Genomic DNA, 20,951 nt, shown 5'->3' on the forward strand with positions numbered 1-20,951 from the left:
CATTGAAGTGTGCCTTTGGAGTTACTTCTAGAAAGGTCCTTGGCTTCATTGTGATACATCGAGGAATTGAAATTAATCAAGCCAAAATTAATTCAATATCGAAGATGCCCGAGCCTTGAAATATTCATTAGTTAAAAAATCTCCAAGGAAAGCTAGCCTACTTGAGGAGGTTCATCTCAAATCTAGCAGGACGATGCCAACCATTCGATCATCTGATGAAGAAATGTGCTTCTTAATTGGGACGAAACATGTAGCGATGCCTTTAAAAGTATCAAATCATATCTAGCGAAACCTCCAGTTTTGGCAACCCCTATACCTGGAAAGTCATTGATACTCTACATTGCGGCACAAGAAAGGTCTGTAGGATCCCTGTTAGCTCAAGAAAATAGTGAAGGCAAAGAAAACTCTCTTTACTATTTGAGTAGAACAATGACACCGAATGAGCTAAGCTATTCGCCAATATACTATTTGAGCTAAACCATTCGCTAGTCATCTCAATTCAAATGATGAAGCATTATTTGCAAGCCCATGTTGTTCGTCTTATTTCTAGAGAAAATGCCATCAAGTTTGTTATGTCAAAACCTGTCCTTAGTGACCGACTAGCAAGATGGTACCTCCAATTCCAACAGTTTGAGATCGTGTACATCCCTCAAAAGGCTGTGAAAGGATAAGCATTAGCGGATTTCTTGGCAGACCATCCGATACCGGATGATTGGAAGTTAACTGATGAGCTTTCTGATGAAGATGCGATGTTAATTGAAATTCAACCTCCTTGGAAAATGTACTTTGTGGGGCAACACATCATGGTGGAGCTGGCGCTGAGGCTGGCGTGGTGTTCATCACTTCACAAGAAGAGATTCTACCATTCTCCTTTACTTTCAAGCAATATTACTCCAATAATGTCGCTGAATACCAGGCATTGATACTTGGACTTGAAATGACCATCGACATGAAACAATTACACTTACAAGTCTTTGGTGACTCTCAGTTGGTGATCAATCAACTCTTGGGAAGTTATGAAGTGAATAAGCCTGAATTGCGCCCTTATCATGATTATGCTCAAAAGTTGATAGGATGGCTTGGAGATGTAACCCTTCAACATGTGCGTAGAACGGAGACTAAGAAAGCTGATGCATTGGCTGCTCTAGCTTCAACTCTAACCCTTCCTGGCACACGTGACTATTTGTTAAAAATGGATAGTACCACCTCAAAATGAGGAAGAATATATAGAAAAAGAGCTTGATCATATCGTCGCCATTTTTGAAACCGCAAAGGAATATTGGAGACAACCCAGTATTGACTACGTGTGTTATGGGATACTTCCAGAAAATCCAAGGAGAAGGACTGACATTCATCGTCATGCACCTCGCTTCCTTTACTATAAGGACATATTATATAAAATATCATTTGAGGGTGTACTATTATGATGTTTGGGAGAGGATGAAGCAATTCAAGCTCTGCAAGAAGCACACTCAGGAATATTGGATCACATCAATCTGGACCGAAGCTCCACTTTCACATAAAGATGATGGGGTATTATTGGCCAACCATGGTGAATGATTGCTTATATTATGCTCGAAGGTGCACTGCTTGCCAATTTCATGCAAATTTCATACATCAGCCACCCGAAGTATTACACCCAACTATTGCAACTTGGCAATTTGACACTTGGGGATTGGATGTTGTGGGACCATTACCAAAATCTTCTGGTGAACACTTGTACATCTTGGCTGCAACAGATTACTTCTCAAAATGGGATGAAGTTGTCGCTCTTAAAGAAGTGAAGAAAGAGAATGTTGCAAATTTTATTCGAGTGAATATCATCTATCGCTTTGGCATCCCTAGCTACATAATAACGGACAATGGCAAGCCATTTGATAACAAGTTAATGAAAAAAATTTGTGATCTCTTTGGCTTCAAGCAGCGTAAATCCTCTATGTATCATGCTGCCACCAATGGTCTTGCTGAAGCATTCAATAAGACTCTATGCAACCTTCTCAAGAAAGTCGTCTCCAAGTCAAAATGGGATTGGCATGAAAGAATGGAAGAAGCCTTATGGGCATATAGGACGACATACGACACTCCAACTCAAGCAACACCATATTCACTTGCTTTTGGTGTTAAAGCAGTCTTGCCACTTGAGCGTCAAATACCTTCCTTAAGACTTGCTATTCAAGAAGGGCTCACAGAAGAAGAAAATGCTAGATTGCGTCTTGCCGAGTTAGAAGCACTTGATGAAAAGAGGCTAGAAGCCCAACAAAACCTTGAATGTTATCAAGCACGTCTATCTCGTGCTTTCAATAAAAAAGTTCGCTTGAGGTTCTTCCAAGTTGGAGACCAAGTTCTCGCGGTAAGAAGACCCATCATTACTTCTCACAAGTCTAGGGTCAAATTTACCTCAAAGTGGGATGGACCATATGTGGTACAAGAAACATATTCACATAGTGCTTACAAGCTTGTTGATGCAGATGGCGTAATGATTCAACCTATTAATGCAAAATTCCTAAAGAGGTACTACCCTTGAAGTAAGATGATGCTCCTTAAGGTACGAGCCTAAACTGCATGTCACTTTTGGCCCGTAAGAGTATAAACTGTGCACCACACAATGATAAAAAATAATAAAAAAACAAAACAAAAAAAACCACTCAGTCCCCCAGAACTACGTTGTGACTTGATCCTCTTAACTGAGGTATGTAGGCGCTTAGAATATATCCTAAGTTCAGTTGCATGAGTGTCAAAAAACCACATTTTCCCACTTGATCCGTCATATGAAAGTTAAAGTTATGAATAATCTTTCGTCAAACTTTTGACTTGCACCAAATGGTAGTGGCCTGATGGGGGTAAACCTTTATAAATATAGGTTGTTTTGAAACTCGAAGTTTTCAAAAAATCTCCAAGTCATTTGAACTCTTCAAAATTATAAAAATCTCCAAGCCTAGAAGTTGAGGTCTTCAAATCAATCAAGTTTGCAAGCCGAGGTCTTTAAATTCTTCAAGTCTGTAAGTTGAAGTCTTCAAAATTAAAAAAATCTCCAAGTCTAGAAGTTAAGGTCTTCAAATCAATCAAGTTAGCAAGTTGAAGTCTTCAAATTCTTCAAGTCTGGAAGATGAAGTCTCAAATCCTAGAAGTTGAGGTCTTCAAATCAATCAAGTTTGCAAGTTGAAGTCTTCAAATTCTTCAAGTTTGCAAGTTTAGGTCTTCAAGTATGCAAGTTAAAGTCTCATATCAATTAAATTTTCAAGTTGAAGTCATCAAATTCTTCAAGTCTGCAAGTTGAAGTCTTCAAATTCTTCAAGTCTGGAAGATGAAGTCTCAAATCAATCAAGTTTGAAACTTGAAGTCTTCAAATCAATCAAGATTGTAAGGTGAAGCCTTCAAATTATTCAAGTCTGAAAGTTGAAGTTTTCAAGTCTTGACCTCTAAATTACCTTTCTTAAGGTGAGGATGTGTATCCATCCTCTTTTCACCTTAAGGATACCATAAAGTTACCTTTCCTTAAGGTGGGGATGCATATCCATCCTCTTTTCACCTTAAGAATACCATAAAGTTACCTTTCTTAGGGCGGTGATGTGTATCTATCCTCTTTTCTCCTTAAGAATACCATAAATTATCTTTCTTAGGGCGGGGATGTATATCTATCCTCTTTCGCCTTAAGAATACCATAAAATTATCTTTCTTAGGGCGGGGATGTGTATCTATCCTCTTTCTCCTTAAGAATACCATAAATTACATTTCTTAAGGCGGGGATGTGTGTCTATCCTCTTTCGCATTAAGAATACCATAAAGTTACCTTTCTTAGGGCGGGGATGTGTATCGATCCTCTTTCACTTTAAGAATACCATAAAGTTACCTTTTTAGGGAGGGGATGTGTATCTATCCTCTTTTCACCTTAAAAATACCATAGATTACTTTTCTTAGGGCGGAGATGTGTATCTATCCTCTTTCGCCTTAAGAATACCACAAAGTTATCTTTCTCAGGGCGGGGATGCATATCCATCCCTTTACACCTTTGCACCTTCAAATTTCATAAAATTATCTCCCTTAGGGCAAGGACGAGTACTCATCCCTTTGTGTCATAAGACTACCTTATCATCCTTTGAAACCTACCTACAAAAAAAGGGAGGAAAGACAACACAAAGAAAACACAAGTAGAGGAGAAATTGTTACCTATCAAGACGTGTGAAACTTGCAAGTTATCCTGAGATAACTAGGTTAGACTTGAGACAATATTTTTTTGGTGATAATGAAACCTTTGAAGTATAGTTTCAAGATATCACAACCCTTTTTGGTGACGATGTTCTGACATTGAGATATAAAATATTTTGTGAGACAACAAAAATTTGAAATCAGTTGCATGACAAAATTTAAAGTTAACTTAAAAAAAATCATCTAGAATGATTCTGAAGGTATTAAATCTTGAATTTCGGAATGTTGTAGACCTTTGTGTCTAGATACAAAATAATCAAGCGGCTTGTGATTTTGTCGTTCCTACATCAAGACACGAGAATTATAGTAAAGCCACACAAATCTGAAATTTTCAGCATGACAAAATCTAGAGCTAACTTCAAAAATTCCTCTATAAAGATTCTCTAGGTATTAAGTTTTGAATTTTGGATATATTAGAGATCAAGAAGTCTAGCTTCTGGAGAATCAAACCGTTCATGATTTCAATTTTTCTACAATGAGGTATGAATTTTCTACGACAGACATGTCAAGCTGTAAAAAAGTGACGAAAATCAGAAAAAGGGAAGGAAATTACCTTGCATTATTCCCCTTTTGTCATAGCTCACAATCTATAATTGAAGCCAAAATTGTAGAGATAATGTGTCTATTTATAGATGTTATTTGATGAAAAAAAAATCATTCTCCTAGTTCAATTACAATTCCTTCTTGGCTAGGACATTGGAAAAGACATGAATTTAAAATTGAGTAGGATTACAATTCCTAGTTCAATTATAATTTCTTTTTGGCTTGGGCAATAGAAAGGACATATGAATATGAAATTGAGTGGGACTACAATTCCTAGTTCAACTACAATTTGAACTTTGGGCTACTTGATCATTTTCTTCTTTGGGTTAGATAAGTTTGATTTTCCCTTGATGAGTATCTGATGTCTAAAGATCAATTTTTTATACCTTAAGCTAGTGAAAAATTTATGTTGTGAGAAGTAAATATTGATAAGATCTATGATGGTTTGTGCATTATGAGTGTGTGGTGGTTGGTTCAGGTTCACTTCTGATTGTGGACACTTTTGATTCAGGATTTTATCATGGTTATGTGAGACAGGATTCCACCTAATGGTTGTGTCAAGGTTCTTGAGAACATATTGCGGACGTGTGTACGATTAACTTTGATGGTTATTGGGAATAGTTTTGTTGTTAGTTGAGTTTAAATACAATTATAGTTATCACTTGAGTATTGATATGGCCCAAATTGAGGCATTTTATGGGAAGAGATGTATGCCTCCCATTGATTGGTTTGTTGCATTTGAAGTGAGACCTTAGGGTATTTATATTTTGAGGGAATTGTTAGAGAAGATAAAATTCATTTAGGAGAAGCTTCTAGCAGCTTAGAGTAGACAAAACGAGTAAGCAGATTGGAAGGTTAGGGACTTGGAGTTTATGGAGGGAGAGCAAGTGTTGCTGAAGGTTTAACCCTTGAATGGTGTGATGAGGTTTAGTAAGCAGGATACATTTAGTTAGAGGTATATTAGATTGTTTGAAGTTCTTAATCGTGTGGGAGAGGTGACCTATGAATTGGTTTATCCCTAGGGTTATCGGGAATGCACTCGGTATTTCATGTGTGTGTTGAAGAAATATCATGATGATGGAAACTACATTATTCGCTAGGATTCAGTCTTGCTTAATGAGAATTTGTCTTATAAGGGGGAGCTTACTGTTAAAGAATGACAAAAGTCTTACATTGGTGGTTAATGAGATGAGTTGACTCCTTATAAGGCTTGGACAATCCTCCTCCCTTTGAATTAGCTTTTGGGGTGTGAGTTAGGTCTAAAACCTAATTTAACATGGTATCAGAGCAGGGCACATCTCACCCGATGTTGGGGCCCCCAAAATCAAAATTGTCCATGCACCAGATGCTAAGCATTGGGCGTGAGGTGGGGTGTTAAAGAATGACAAAAGTCCCACATTGGTGGTTAATGAGGGTGGTTAATGAGATGGGTGGACTCCTTATAAGGCTTGGGCAATCCTCCTCCCTTTGAGCTAGCTTTTGGGTGTAAGTTAGGCCTAAGACCTAATTTAACATGATATCACCATTCTAGATAAGAAAGTCCGCAAGTTAAGGTTAAAGGATATTGCATCTGTCAAGATTCAGTGGAAGAATCGATCGGTTGAAGGGTCCACTTGAGAGACTGAGGCTGATATGCACGAAAGACATCCATCCTTTTTATCGATTCAGGTACCCTTTCTTACCCTCACCTTATTTTGATCGTTCGAGGATGAATGATGGGTAAATTGGTATCTAATGTAACAACCCATTTGGTCGTTTTGAGTACAGGAGCTTTTTATTTCCTAAAATTCTTTTCGATAGATTCTAAATGGGTATTTTGGACTATTCGTAACTATAATTATATAAGTAATGGAGTAATTTTAATAATTAAATATAGTTGGTGATTAAAGAAAATAACATTAAAATTAGTAGTGGGTCACTTTTATCACTTTTATAATTGGTTATATAATAATTAGGATAAAGAAATAATGTGTAAAAGAAAGAAGAAGGAAAAGTAGGCGAGTGAACAAAAAGCGGCATCGACCGAAAACTAAATTGAAACGGCGGCTCGAGGTACTTTTATGAAATTGTTCTTACCTAGCAATAATGAGGAATATATGATAATGGGTGAAATTTATAGCATGTTATACTTGGAAGATAGAAAGTACTTGATATTGGAATGAATGCTTATAAGTAATTAATTATTATTAAAAGGATAGCCTGAGAAATTATGATGTAATTTTGACAGAGTTGAGGTTAGTAGTTGCCGTTTCAACATTGTGTTGGGGAGCAGACTTTGTCGGCCATCATTGGAATTTATTATCAAATGATTTAAGTAATAAAAAATGCGTTGAAACTGGTTGGTCATTCACGTAGGTTTGGCAGTGTCGATTGAAACTTGTTAGTTATTCACATAATTTTAGTATCTTGTTAGGATTTAAGTTTTGATATATCAAGATAGGTAATTAAATATAAGGTGTATTATATTATATGAATTACATTAAAGTTATGCTAAATGGAGGAATAAGATTTACCCTTGGGTTTGAATTGGAGGAAATTGATTATAGAATTGGGTGAGTTTTGGGTCTAGGCTAGACATATAGTAGAATGGCTGCTTATAGTCTTGTTACTTTACAAATTATGCATATTTGATAGATTAGAAACGTTTGGAGGCATTGAGGAAAAACATTGGAGAAGTAGCTTGCCTGACTTCGGTTCTTCGGTGGAGGTAGGTTTTGGTTTATTCTATGTGATAGATAGACTCTTAATAGTAATTAATAGTCATTGAGTGATATTGTGTTTTTTTTATGTGCTTGGTGGTTGTGGTTTGGATGATTTATGTGGTGTTGTGATTGGTCTGAAATCCCGAGACCGTGAAATTTAAAATCTTGAAATTTCTCTATCGAAGTGATGTCTTGAATAAATAAGGCTTAATGAAATATTGTTAATGAAGTGAAAGAGATGATAACAAATGATATTAACTATATATTTGGATCGGGTGCCACGAGTTGGTATGATATTATTGGATCGGGTATCACGTTTCGACACAATATATTGAATTGGATGCCACGAGCCGACACGATGTTATTGGATCGGGTGTCACATTCCAACACGATATATTGGATCGGGTGCCACGAGCCGATACAATGTTATTAGATCGGGTGTCACGTTCCGAAACGGTAACATTAATGGGAAACATATTGAATTAATTGAATGTACTCAATCTCAAAGAACTCATTTCCCAAATGAGTGTGGTGTGGAGGCATGAGTCATCGTGTGTGTGCTTGATATTGTGATTGATTACGTACAATTGCTTCCGTTGTCACTTGTTCATGTTGTTTGTTGCTTATCACCTGCTAAGTGCTATAGTTGATTTTAATTATACTATTACTTTATGCATATTAGTTACTATTTTGAGTCGACCGATGATATCTAATCAGTACATGTTGCCCTATACTGAGCCCTACTTGTGTTTTTCTTTGTTTTCCTTTTGTGGAGTGCAGCGAGTGTGCCAACGACTTCGACTTGCCCTCAGCTCTAGCCAGTCTCTAGCACCTCAGGTTCCAAGGTGAGCTATTCATTCTTGCTCGTGTTGGATTCTCTCGGTTAAGGCATGATGTCCTAAGTTTTCGGACACAGACTACTTTATTCTTTTATTTTGGTGTATTTAATACTCTTGGACTTAGTATTTGGAGATTAGATGTCCTTGATGTGATGACTTTCAGGTTTTGGGGATAATATGTAATACTCCCTCCGTTTCACAAAGAATGACCCCCTTTCCTTTTTAGTCAGTTTAAAAAAGAATGACCTCTTTCCTTTTTTGGTAACATTTTACTTTTTGCTTTCCACGTGGCATGTTTAAGACCACAAGATTAAGGACAATTTTGTACATTTGACATAACTTTAATTTAGGACCACAAGATTCAAAAGTCTTCTTTATTTACTTAAACTCTGTGCCAAGTCAAACCAGGTCATTCTTTGTGAAACGGAGGGAGTATACTTTAGAGATTTATTTGATTGGTTACTTTAATTAGTTTTGAGCTTCCGCATTATGGTTGTTATCCATGGTTGAACAATTGATATAAGTTGAGGTTGAATTCGTTGGTTCGCCCACCTAGGAGGTTAAGTGTGGGGGCCACTCATGACTCGTTTTGAATCGTGACAAAAATACTATATAAACTGAGATAAAAGAAACGTGAATTCTAATATTACTTTATAAAATTTAAGTATTCTCCTTTTTTGTTGATTGAATAAGCTTAGGGCTTATCATTTATGTGCATAAGTCATAAGTCAGGAATTTAATGTATGACTTTTGATTATTTTTGTTATTTTGACATAAAAACAAGTACTTAATAATATAATTTTATATCTTATTCAAATACTTAAAAAATATCTAAAATATGTTAATTCAAATAAGCTCTTATACATGTATATACAACAAATCAAATATAAAATATGATTATTTCGCTTTAGATAATCTAAAGAGAAATTAAGATACATGAGTTGAAATAGAAGGAACATTACGATTCGATTTTAATCGATTTTTATTTTTAGTTAAAATTAAGACAAATCAATTTGATTGGTTTTAAAATTATTAAAATCAAACAAAAAATAATTAACTTTCAACCCTATGAATCACACAATTCATGTCGATCAAGGCTACTTCAACTTTGTTTTTTAATTGATTAAGTATTTGCTCTTTACCTCATTAACAATTTTTTTTTATTTTTACGTACGACTAAATCATTTTTTTCCTTTAAACCTTACTAATAAATTTATATATGCCAATTTTAGGGTATAACCACCGTAAAAAAGAAGTCAAAATATACTTGAACCAAAATTAGGCACGCTTCACTTCAAAACTGATAGCACAAATACAATAAAAAAAAATTAACGAAAAAAATATATGATACTTAAAATTTAAATCAAACAAAATTAGAAAAAGTATTGATTTAATTAATAAAATTAATTATATTTTTAATTTAAATAAATATTTGATCAAATCATGAACAATCCCACTTGTGGTCTGTTAAGCAGAAAAATAATGCCCTTCATATATATATATTTATTTTTTTTAAGCAGTAAAAGTGTGGATACTTGAATAACTGAGCAATTCGCGGCCATAAAAAAACAGTCAACAAAACATCTAACAAGAACTTCTGATAAAGTTTTAATTTTAAGCTTCGACAGAGCAATAATCTGGAAAAGGCAAACATAATGGTACTTATCGAACTAATATCTCTAACATTGTCAAGCATGTGAACCAAACACAAAAATTGGAGTTGCTCTCTCTCTCGAATCCAATAGCAGTGTGTATATATCACAGCAAGCTCTTAGTTCAACCTCTGGGCAGCTTCCTTGGCAAGAGCTCTCTCTTTGGCCTGTGACTTGGAGCCCATGATACCACCACCCCACTTCTTCCTGTTCTCTTCATACTAATCATTGAAGTTGGCCTTAATTGCCTACAAAACTCTGCTGAACTCCATTTTGTCTTCATTCTTCACAGTTGTCAAACACAAGGCTGAAGCAGTTTTCTTATGCACGATCGATCCTAAACGTGCTTTCCCCTTCACAATGCAGTAAGGAATTTCCATCTTTCTGCATAGTGCAGGAAGCCAGACAACCAACGATCTATTGGGTCCACATCATGAGCAATCACTATACTAGTTGAGCTTTGTTGATCTGCTCAATAAGGTAAGTGGTATGCTTAAGGCCATACTTCACAATAATGGGCTTCTTTCTTTCATGAGTTTTCTCTTCAGCTTCAGCCCTTTTAACAAGACGCTCCTTCTTTGCAGCTTTGTCCTCAGGTCTGTACTTAAGAAGCATCTTGAAAAGGTTGGTGGCGAGGTTCTTATCAAGGGTTTTGGTGAACTGGTTGAGAGCAGGAGGGACCTTCAATCGCATCTTGAGAATCCTCTTCTTCCTTTGGAGGGTAACATTCCGAGGCCTTCTCACATTCCTTGTTACATCCTTCTTCCGTCGCAGCGCCACACCGATACCAAAATGCTTTGGCCGCTTCTCCAACAGTGGATTCACCACCTTCCACGTCTTCTCCGCCTTCTTCTTTGCTGCTACTGCAACACCCTTCTTTGGAGCCATTTTTGCGGGAGACCATGCCCTTCATATCTTAAGATTTATCACACCTATTTTTTTTTAAAAATAATTAAAATGCTCCGATAATTAAAAATGACGCACAAATTAAATTTCAATATTATTAAAATAGTTAATTTTATTAATTAAAGTAAGTCAATAGAATTTGACTTTATTTCACACTTGAAGAAAAAGGAAAAAAAAATTAAAATATAAACTTACATTTTAATATTAATTTGCTTACCATTTTCTCATATAAATAAAGTTAACACAATCTTCTTGACTTTTACTATAAATGCAAAAGAGGCATAATGTAACACCTCGGACTACCATCAATTTTTTAATTTTGTGTCAACTTTAAAAGACCATATCTTTTAGCACATAAAGAATTAGGTGTTCCATGATGTATCAAATCGAAGGACTTTGAGTCCTCTTTCCAACGATGCCAAGTTTGCAAAATTTTGAGCGGCGAGTAAGAAGTTATGGCTGTTTGAGTGGAGACTCTCTAGTTAAGGCTTTTCATCCATTTAAAGAAAGGGTATTTTGGTCTTTTCCTTACCCCACTAAGCCTAAAACTTTTTTCACACCCAAGCTAAGGGTCTAATAAGAATTAGAACACTTTTTCCATATTCCAAAATGCTTAGGAATTTCAGGGAGAAGATTCAAGAAGAGGAAAAGAGGGTTTTCAAGCGTTCTTTAAAGAACAGAGGATTTCACCAAAGAACGAGTGTTCTTTCGAGGTATATATGTTGACACCAATTTTGGCTCTCCACATTTAACTAAATTAATAATAATAATAAAATATATATGTTATGAAATTTTTATAGGAATACAAAAAGATTTTTTTTTTTTTTATTTGACTTGATAAATTTATTTCATAAATGTTATTTCTTACAAAATTAAATATATTATATTACTACTTACTTTCTCATTTTTTAAATAAGTGTCGTTCTTAAGAATCGAATCTATTTTTTGTTCAAATATAATTCCTTTTGTTGCAATAGATATTTTTCGTGCATTTATTAAAATTAGAAAGCTTAGTTAATTAATGATTTACTAATTTATATTAATTTAATTTTAAGAGTGACTAATTTTATCAAATAAGATAGTCTTGCAAAATAATTATCTTTAATTTAATAAATTATGACTATTTAATAAAAAAGTAGTTATAATTTAAATGATTTTAATTTGAGCAATTTTGGCAATCCAAGTCTCCTTAAACCGGCCCAATCCGTGTATGCCACGTAGGCAAGCACATGGATTGTGCTTCTTTAGCTTAAATATTGACCCTACGATTAAATCTAATGGCCCTAGTTAATGAAGCTTTTATCATTATTTAATATATATATATATATATATAACTCTTCCTTTTAAATTCATGATTTATCCTAACCGTCCGATCAAACGATCAGACGGCCTAAATTAAATACCAAACTTTTTCATCTTTTCCCAAAAATAAGTACAACACCCATTGCCTGTCAAACTTTTTCCTTTCCCAGAAATGTTCTTCTTCCCCACACCTACGACGCCTCACTCTTTCTCACCTCCCCCCATGCCTCTTTCAACCTCTCCCATCAAGGTCGGCCATGAACCGCCGGAAAACAATGATATCCGATGGTCTCCAACATCATCCACTCCCCCATCGCCTCACAACTTCTCCTCCTTCCCTAGGCGCTGCCTTTCCCCATGCCCCGTCATTCCTTCGTCCCGTCAAGTTCGGCCATGAACTGCCGGAAAACAACAATATCCGGCGGTTTCTTGCTTTATGTCTCCTCCATCACCCCTTCTTGATGAAAAGAGACATCCTATGCCGCCTATGCCTGATCCCAACGGCTTCAAAAATCTGAAAAGTTGATGTCGATTTGATTTTAGTTGCAGTCCTTCGCCCCCAACGATTTTTGGATTTCAAATCCGACTTTGAAGTCCGATTTCACCTATAAAAGGGCAGGGTCTTCCCATTCGAAGGGATGAAGAACAGAATCGAGAAAAATCCAAGAACACCCAAGAATCGACTAAAAATCATCCAGAAAAGGTTCGAAAAATCACCCAGTAATAGAGAAAGGGCAACATATTTTAAGGTTATTATCATTGTTCTCTGTTTTCATTTCCTTTTCGAGTTGAGGTCCGAGAAAGTTTAAAGTAGAATTCTTGACGTCGAAGCTCTTGTTTGCTGCTCTAAACAAGGTTCGTAATCTCCCTTATTTCCTTTAGTTTTCATGAATCAATTATAGTTGTTTAAATGTCCCCATCTTTGATTTAGTTTTTTTTTTTTTTAATTTATTCTTATATTTTTTTTGTGTTTCCAGAATCTTGCCTCGGTACAGTTTGATTTGAAAATTAGTCTGTGAGTAGTTTGTAAAATATTGTGATACCTATACCTTGTTAAAATTCAGAATTCAAAAATAAAAATAAAAAAATGACTGAGGGTCTTGTCTTCAACACAATATTCTGTTAACAAATCAGTGCCCAAAGTTGTTAATATAAACTATTGGATTTTTGAGAAGGCTAGATGACGTGTTGAATGAAACTAAATAGATTTGGATATAACCATCCCCCTTTCGTTTGAGCCTAACTAGGCTGGTGATTGATCTACTCGTTTTGTTGCAGGCGTTAGTTTTGAAGTGTTACTATGCTAACCTGTTGTTAAAATTCTTAAACCAGTACTTTCGATGATCGGCTTAGCTTTATTCCCTCGTCAAAAAAAATAAAAAAAAATTATTCTTGCACCGTTATTAGATTAATTTGCCATATGACCAGATGTCCTTATTTTCCTATTAAAGCATGGTGTGATTAAGGATACCAATACCCTTCTGTTAAAATCATGTTGGAGAGCAAATAACCTGGTTACCTACCTTATTTTACATGATGTAACTAAGTGTCGAGCTTTGTTAGGAAAGCGTTATCATGTCTAACTTGAATCCCTACTACGTCCCATCTGTTCGCACTAACAATTCAGACGTCTTGTTTATAGGATCTCATTAAGTTTAAAATGACTATGCTATTTCGAGTGGTTAAGCATGTTTGACATTTTGAAGTCCTGTTAGCATAAACTTTGTCCTCTATTAAAGTTCTCCGTTAAGAGACCAATGCGAAGTCCACTCCTCTCTATTTAATTTCCGTCGTTGATGTTTAATACGTGAAATTCTTTCTTCTCTGTCTTGACTTTGTAATGCATATCTACTAAGCATTGTCAGAACTCATACAAACCAATTGGATTAACTCTTACTCAAGGATAATCGATTTTGATCTATTTTTTCTCCTCATGTTTCATATTTTCTGAGGAATATTTTGCTTCTTGCTTCATAAATGTTGTTAGTCAGGTTGTTATTCGCCATGTCTAAACATCCATAGCTCTCCCTTGTTTCTGCTTTATGCCTATTTTGGGTAATTAACTCGTCTAAACTTACACTTTACTCTTTTGTCACAACGTGTGTAATTATAAAACTCAAGCATATGAAATAGTTGATATGGATCAGGATCCTTGTTCATGTCAGTCACATTATGTGTGTGTGTGTGTGTTTAAATGCCATATATGGGTAGGAGGACATCATTTTGTCCTAAATTTGAGACAAAATTTACCTCGATTACCTAATGAATATTCTGGCGTTTGTTTGAAATTTTTTGAAGCCTAAAGTGCAATATTTGCTTGCTGGAAAATCTGCCTACAAGCAGATCTTTGAATCCCCTCTTTCTATACCCGAAAATAACATAATACCTTGAAATCTTATAGTATTATGAACTAGTAAGGGATGACTGTTAGTTTATCACTGAGTTCTTCATGTATTAACAAGGATTAAAGCTTTAAAATCTTGTATCATATATCCTTAAGTCCCTTTGATCAAAGATACGACTATAAGAGAACGAAATGCTAAATGAACCTTAATACATTAATACTAGGCTGCTGCACGTATCTGTTGATACACGAATGTTTCGTTTATCTCATGAATTAGATAGATGAAGTTTACTTTAGCCATACTTAATAATCGATAGAAGTAGTTATAGTATCCTCTCTTTATTTTGTATAAACCATGTAAATATTTGTTGTGCCATTCTTCAGAGACCACTTGTGTTTATCCCTTTCTGTTAGCCTAAAAAGAATGTGTATATATCTATTTTTATGCTCCAACAGGCAACTGCAGACATACTTAAAGATCACTTTATGGTGTATAAAATATATTAAAATTATGTACGCCGAATCTAACTTACAGAAAGAGCCTAATCTATAGAAAATCATATCGATTAGAATGGGATTGCTGATACAAGTTAACTTAAATTTGGGTTAACGGATGACTACGTGAAGTTTATTTTGATTTGCTTTCTTACAAGTTCGAAGCTCATTTACTAATTTTTATCTATTTTCTTCGCACATGTACACTCGAGAGCGCATTTGGAGCTATGATACGACTCCATTCATCTGTCCCAAATCAGATTTGTGCTTATCGATATATTATCAGCCCACATCTAGAGGCCTTCATCGCGTCAATAGTGTCCTACGCTTCCTCCCCACTTCAAAATTTCACATGTTTTATAAATACATATATGTGTTGCTATTTTGACTAACATTTTCCATATCAATGTTTTATATTTATATTTATGCTTGCTTCTATGTTTGGATCTATAGAAACCAATTGAGAGCGATAGTAAGGCATAGTCGTTCTTCTCCCATCTCTCTAGATATTAAGTAAAGTACGACCATTTGTCTTAGGACGACACTTTCGAATTTAGTTTTCATTTGTTACTTACCATATCTTTTGGTCACGAAAGCTTAACATTTAACAGAGAGTGAACCTAAGAGGAACCCATTTTTTTAGAGTATAACGTATTCATTTTAGATCTGTTTTAATAATAAAATAAGAGTTAAAAACAATTGTGTAGCAATTTTATAAAGTGCAGTTTTTTGAGGTGCCAACGTACAGATTTTATCCTGAAAATTGCAGAATTTTGAGGGGTAAGAACTGCAACTTTAAACAGCCCGGCAGTGCAGATTTTAGCGCAAAATATATACATTTTTTTTGAGTAAAATGCTATGTTATGAGAGTTTTTGTGATGTGGCATTTTTGGTTAAAAAAATGATGCATTTTCAATCTCAAAAGAGTGCCAAATTTGAGCTCAAAATGTGCATGATTTGAGCACAAAAATGCAGATTTTTAGCTTTAAAATAAACTGCACCTTTAACAAGCTTTACAAAGCAGATTTTTTTTTAGTTTAAAAAATTATTGTTTGCATGACTTAAAGTATAGATTTTTGGAGCTAACCATTATTCTTCGAGAATTTAAAAGTACAATAGTTTCGGGTCCAAATGTGCTTTAAACACTACTTTCAAAGGAAGAAGAAACATGATTTTAAAAGGCCAAAAAATGGATGTTAAGTTTGCTAAAATTGTTACCCTGTTTTTAGTCTTTAAAAGTTACATACAGCTTAAGTTATTTGTTTATCTTAAGGGACAGGAAAACTCATCATTTAGAACTCCTAAATAAATTTGAAACTAGTTTAAAGGCTAAAGTAATTACCCTTTAGAAATATATTAAGGCTAAGATATTTACCCTTTAGAAATACCTATTTTTAAGAAAACAAGTAAGAAAGTAGGCCTATATATTTTAACAAAAAATAAATATAACTATAGTTAAACCCATTTTATATTTTTTACATCACCCATTTTTGAAAATATATTTACTGTTATCATTTTTCAAATCAAATATTGCTAAAACATTTTAATTTCTTAACATGTTATTTCAAGATTTTAGATACGCCAACAGGTTCAAAATACAAGGTACATACATATATATGTCATACGCTAAAAAGGTACAAATTCTATATTTTTTAGCTTTCTCTATATGTAACTTATTATTTTGATACACTTCATATTATTATTATTATTTTTTCTCATATCTATTATCACTTTTACAAAATGATTTTTTCGTATTATTCTTTTCTCATATCTACTATCACTTTTACAAATGTTACTTATTTTTTTATTTATAAATCTCTACACTTTAATATACACATTATTTTACTACATGTTTGCAACTCGACTACTATCTCATTTTATTTTATTTCACGTCTTAATTCTATATAAATAAAACAACAAATTTTCCTATTCTTTAAACTCAACATTTATTTTGGATACATTTATATAAGACACATCTGTATATATATTATTATTTTTAACATAAAATAGTCATACACTTTTAGTGCATTTATTTGTTTATATATGATAAACATACTACCTTTAGTTTATTTAATAGACATATATATGTCGTACCTTGTATTTTACTCTTTTCTTAAACTAACTAACTTATCCATTGATTTTAAAGCAAATAAATAAACAAGTTTTTTCCTAACTATATTTTCCAAAATTGAGTTTAAGGACTATTTTCATATAGGCTCTGAGGGGTGCTTAGCACCTTCCCCTCGAGTAACCAAAACTCTTATTCAGAATCTCATTGGTTTCGCAAATCTAAACAGAGTTTACATTTACATATTTAAAAAATGGTTTTTCTAATATTTTCCTTAAAATTTAGGTGGCGACTCTAAAACAAAACAAAAGAATTTTTTTTTAAAAAAACAGAGTGACAACCATATTATGTTGCGAACTGTTTCGGTTGGTTCGAAATAGGGTGCGACTGCGTGGCGACTCCGCTGGGGGTCTTACTTAGGTTTTAACTCTAGAAAAACTCAATTTAGGAGCAATATTTGTGATTACGTGTTTATTTTTCAGCTTGCTATTGATATATTGCTTTGACTGAAAGGTCGCAAGTGAAATCCAAGCTTGTGTTCCTTATTTGTTTTAAGACACTACTTGTTACTGCTTTCCCTACATTGTCATTTGCACATTCTCTCGAGTCTTGGCCGTACACGCACACACTGTACATGCGAGGGGTGTTCCTGCACTCCTCTGAAACTCTCTTTGGATTCCTTAGATTCAGAGTTGGTGCAATTAAGTTAGTGCACATTCTCGCAATTACTCAGTCTCACTCTCAATCATATAGGAAAAAATCTTACTATTAAAAATAGGTCATGTTGCACAGCATTAGGCAAGACAATATACGGTATTGTCGTTGCATTTAGGAAACCACCCAAATGTCAATGAGTTTCTTCTTTAAAACTCAACGACATAAACTTTGTGTGAAATTGATATAAATTATCCAAACTTAAACACTTAACAAATTTGGAGCAAATAAACTCATTACACCCTTTACCTCTTTTCAGATGAACCTCAACCAAGACTTACCGAATATCCAAATGGTCGTTTCAGCGCCCTACATTCTACAGAATTGGTGGCAAAATATCCGCAGGATAGACGGGGCAGAGATTCAAGGGCATTTAGGAGCATTATTGTCGCTTCTGCGGACACAATGCGATAAAGTCTTTGTCACTCAGCTAATGAAGTTTTGGGAACCGAGCACCGTAACTTTCAAATTCCTGGATTTTGAGATCACTCCCACACTAGAGGAGATCAGTAGTCTTATCGAACTGCCAATTAGAGGGAGGCTACCGGTGATCCCCTCAACTATTTGTACAGGTGACTTCCTAAGTCTCTTGGACCTGCACATATTTTGGTCATTGAGATATGTGGACGGCGGGCACGTCGAGTTGGACTATCTCTTTCAGAGGTTTGGGCGTTCGGAAGGTTACTACGAATATCAGCGTGAATTTGAATGCACTCGCGGAGCATGGGAACATATGAGGCCAAAAGTATTCGTTATGGCTTTTTTAGGAGTTATGGTGTTCCCGATAAGGTCCAATTCTATCGACATAAACATATTGCCGATGGTTATAAACATCTTCAACGATCCACAAAGATTTACTTTGGTGCCTATGATCCTCGCCGAAGTTCTTCGTTCAATGACAGCCTGCATTAGGGGACACAATTTCTTCGGAGGATGTAGTATATTACTACAGATTTGGGCAATGAAACATTTCTATCGACGTGATCCCCAAATGGATTACCTACATAGGTGCTCCTAACAAGATCGAAAGCCACAAAGATCGTCTCCAAAATTGGGTGGGTGCGCCGATAGGAAGGAAAGAATGGCGCACATTTTTGAACAATCTCACGGGAGACGCCATCTAATGGAAGTTCTCTTGGGTAACAGGATTGACGTTTGCAAGGACTCGGTACTTTTTCTTTATCGAGTTAATCGGGCTCAGAGGCATCCAACCATATGCACCTCTTCGGGTTATGCGGCAGTTTGGAGTTATCCAAGACATTCCGCTATGGTCAATAATGGGATCACATGAAGATGCATTCACTTCAGTCTCACTGGAACGGATAAGAAATATGCAAGCCGAGTGGGAATCCATAATCGATTTAGAAATAGGAGAAGAAAGCTGGTGTACGCCAGAGTATTACGCTTGGCAGAATACCGTGAGTCATATGGCTCGTCCAAGCGCACACGGACATTGGGGGTTTGTAGACAGACAACAAATTGATTGAATTAGAGAATTGGTTCTTCTTCGCATGGGGTTCACTACACCCATGTACAAACAGATAGTTTCGGGATCCGTCGATTACCTAATCCAGGAAGAAGACCCAAAAGAAGACCCAGAAGAGGATCCTGAAAAGGACCCAGAATAAGATCCTGAAGAGGACCCAGAAGAAGATCCTGAAGAGGACCCAGAGAAGGACCCTGAGGAAGATCCTGAAGAGGACCCAGAAGAAGATCCTGAAGAGAACCCAGAAGAGGACCCTGAGGAAGATCCTGAAGAGGACCCAGAAGAAGGAAGAAGAAGTGTGGGAAGATCACATGGAGGTTTCTGAGATGGGTTCTAACGTCTATGACCCAAGAAATGGAGGGGTTATAAACATATCATCCGAGCATAGCCTTGAAGAGTCTCCAGAGTATCACCCAGGTCCTTACTATGAATGTGGACGATGATGATGATGATGCTCCAACTTGGCCGTAGATCATCTTTCTTCTTTGAATTCCCTCATAAGCTCTTTAAAGTACCATGTGACCTATCCCTCTTGTATGCCTTATGGCTACCCCTGTACTTTCATTTCTTCGGCTTCTGACCGCTTATATCGTTGTAATAACCAAACCTTAATTAATGAAGTTATGTTTGCTCCAAATCTAAAATGGGTTTAAATGGATCGTTTATTATCAAACTAATTGCAACGTAGGCCTACCTCAGGCAAAAAAAGGTTCTATATTAGGACGCGCTTTGAATGTCGCCGAATTGGCGTATATATGTGTTACATAGTTTCCTTTTTTTTTCTTTGTTTTCTTTTCCTTTTCGTCATTTATCCCCAAAAGTACGTTGATTTGTGTCGACTTGCAAACTGGCTGACTCACGATATAACCTTCGATCAAAGGGAAAGATGACTGATAAAGACGATTTCAACGCTGCTGCAAACATAATGATACCTATTGAGAACCCCGAAGGTTCTCGAAACATGATAGACATCCAAAATGAAGAGAAAATGGCTTACATGGAGCAAGAACTCGAGATCTAGAGGGAAGAATTACGCCAAGTGCGAGACTTGGCCAAACTATCGGCTACCACTTTCCCTACTTTCAAGACGCCTATCTACTTCGCAAAAGCTGACTTTCCAAATCAGCCAGAACAAACTCAACGCGCTCCTACTCACGGTCAAGTTCCACCAGCTTCTCCAACCGCAGTCAGGACCGTTCCCGACCTTTCCAACCGCGACCCTACCATACCTACAATGCAGCAGATACTTGGAGCACATGTCGCCGCTCCCTATGAGCCACGTGTTCCACCCGTATATACCGCTGGAGTTCCTACCTTCACAACGCCAGCTGTGATTAATATCCCGTACGAAGTTGATCAATATGAAGAAATGGAGAAAGATGCTCGGTTGAAAGAAGATGCATCGATAAATGCCCAGCTTCAGGGTCTGAGAAAAGCATTGAAAAGCTTACAAGCCACTAGAGGGACAGAGAGTCTGGATTATGATGACTTGTGCATCCATCCAGAAATTGACATGCCGGTAGGGTACAAACCACCGATGTTTGACATGTTCGATGGAAAGGGTGACCCTCACTCACATTTAAGGGCATACTGTGACAAGTTAGTCGGTGTAGGGAGAAATGAGAAGTTGAGGATGAAGTTGTTCATTCAGAGTCTGTCTGGAGAAGCATTAACCTGGTATACCCGCCAAGACC

At 35.8% G+C, this 20,951-nt stretch overlaps 1 pseudogene; it reads right to left on the bottom strand.

Annotated features, from left to right (window-relative positions):
* Nucleotides 1–9,857: 9,857 nt before the first annotated feature.
* LOC102602531 (60S ribosomal protein L7a-1-like) lies at nucleotides 9,858–10,837 on the bottom strand (annotated as a pseudogene).
* Nucleotides 10,838–20,951: the final 10,114 nt, after the last annotated feature.

This window comes from Solanum tuberosum, unplaced genomic scaffold (assembly GCF_000226075.1).
Source record: "Solanum tuberosum cultivar DM 1-3 516 R44 unplaced genomic scaffold, SolTub_3.0 scf00220, whole genome shotgun sequence".
NCBI classification, from domain to species: Eukaryota; Viridiplantae; Streptophyta; class Magnoliopsida; order Solanales; family Solanaceae; genus Solanum; species Solanum tuberosum.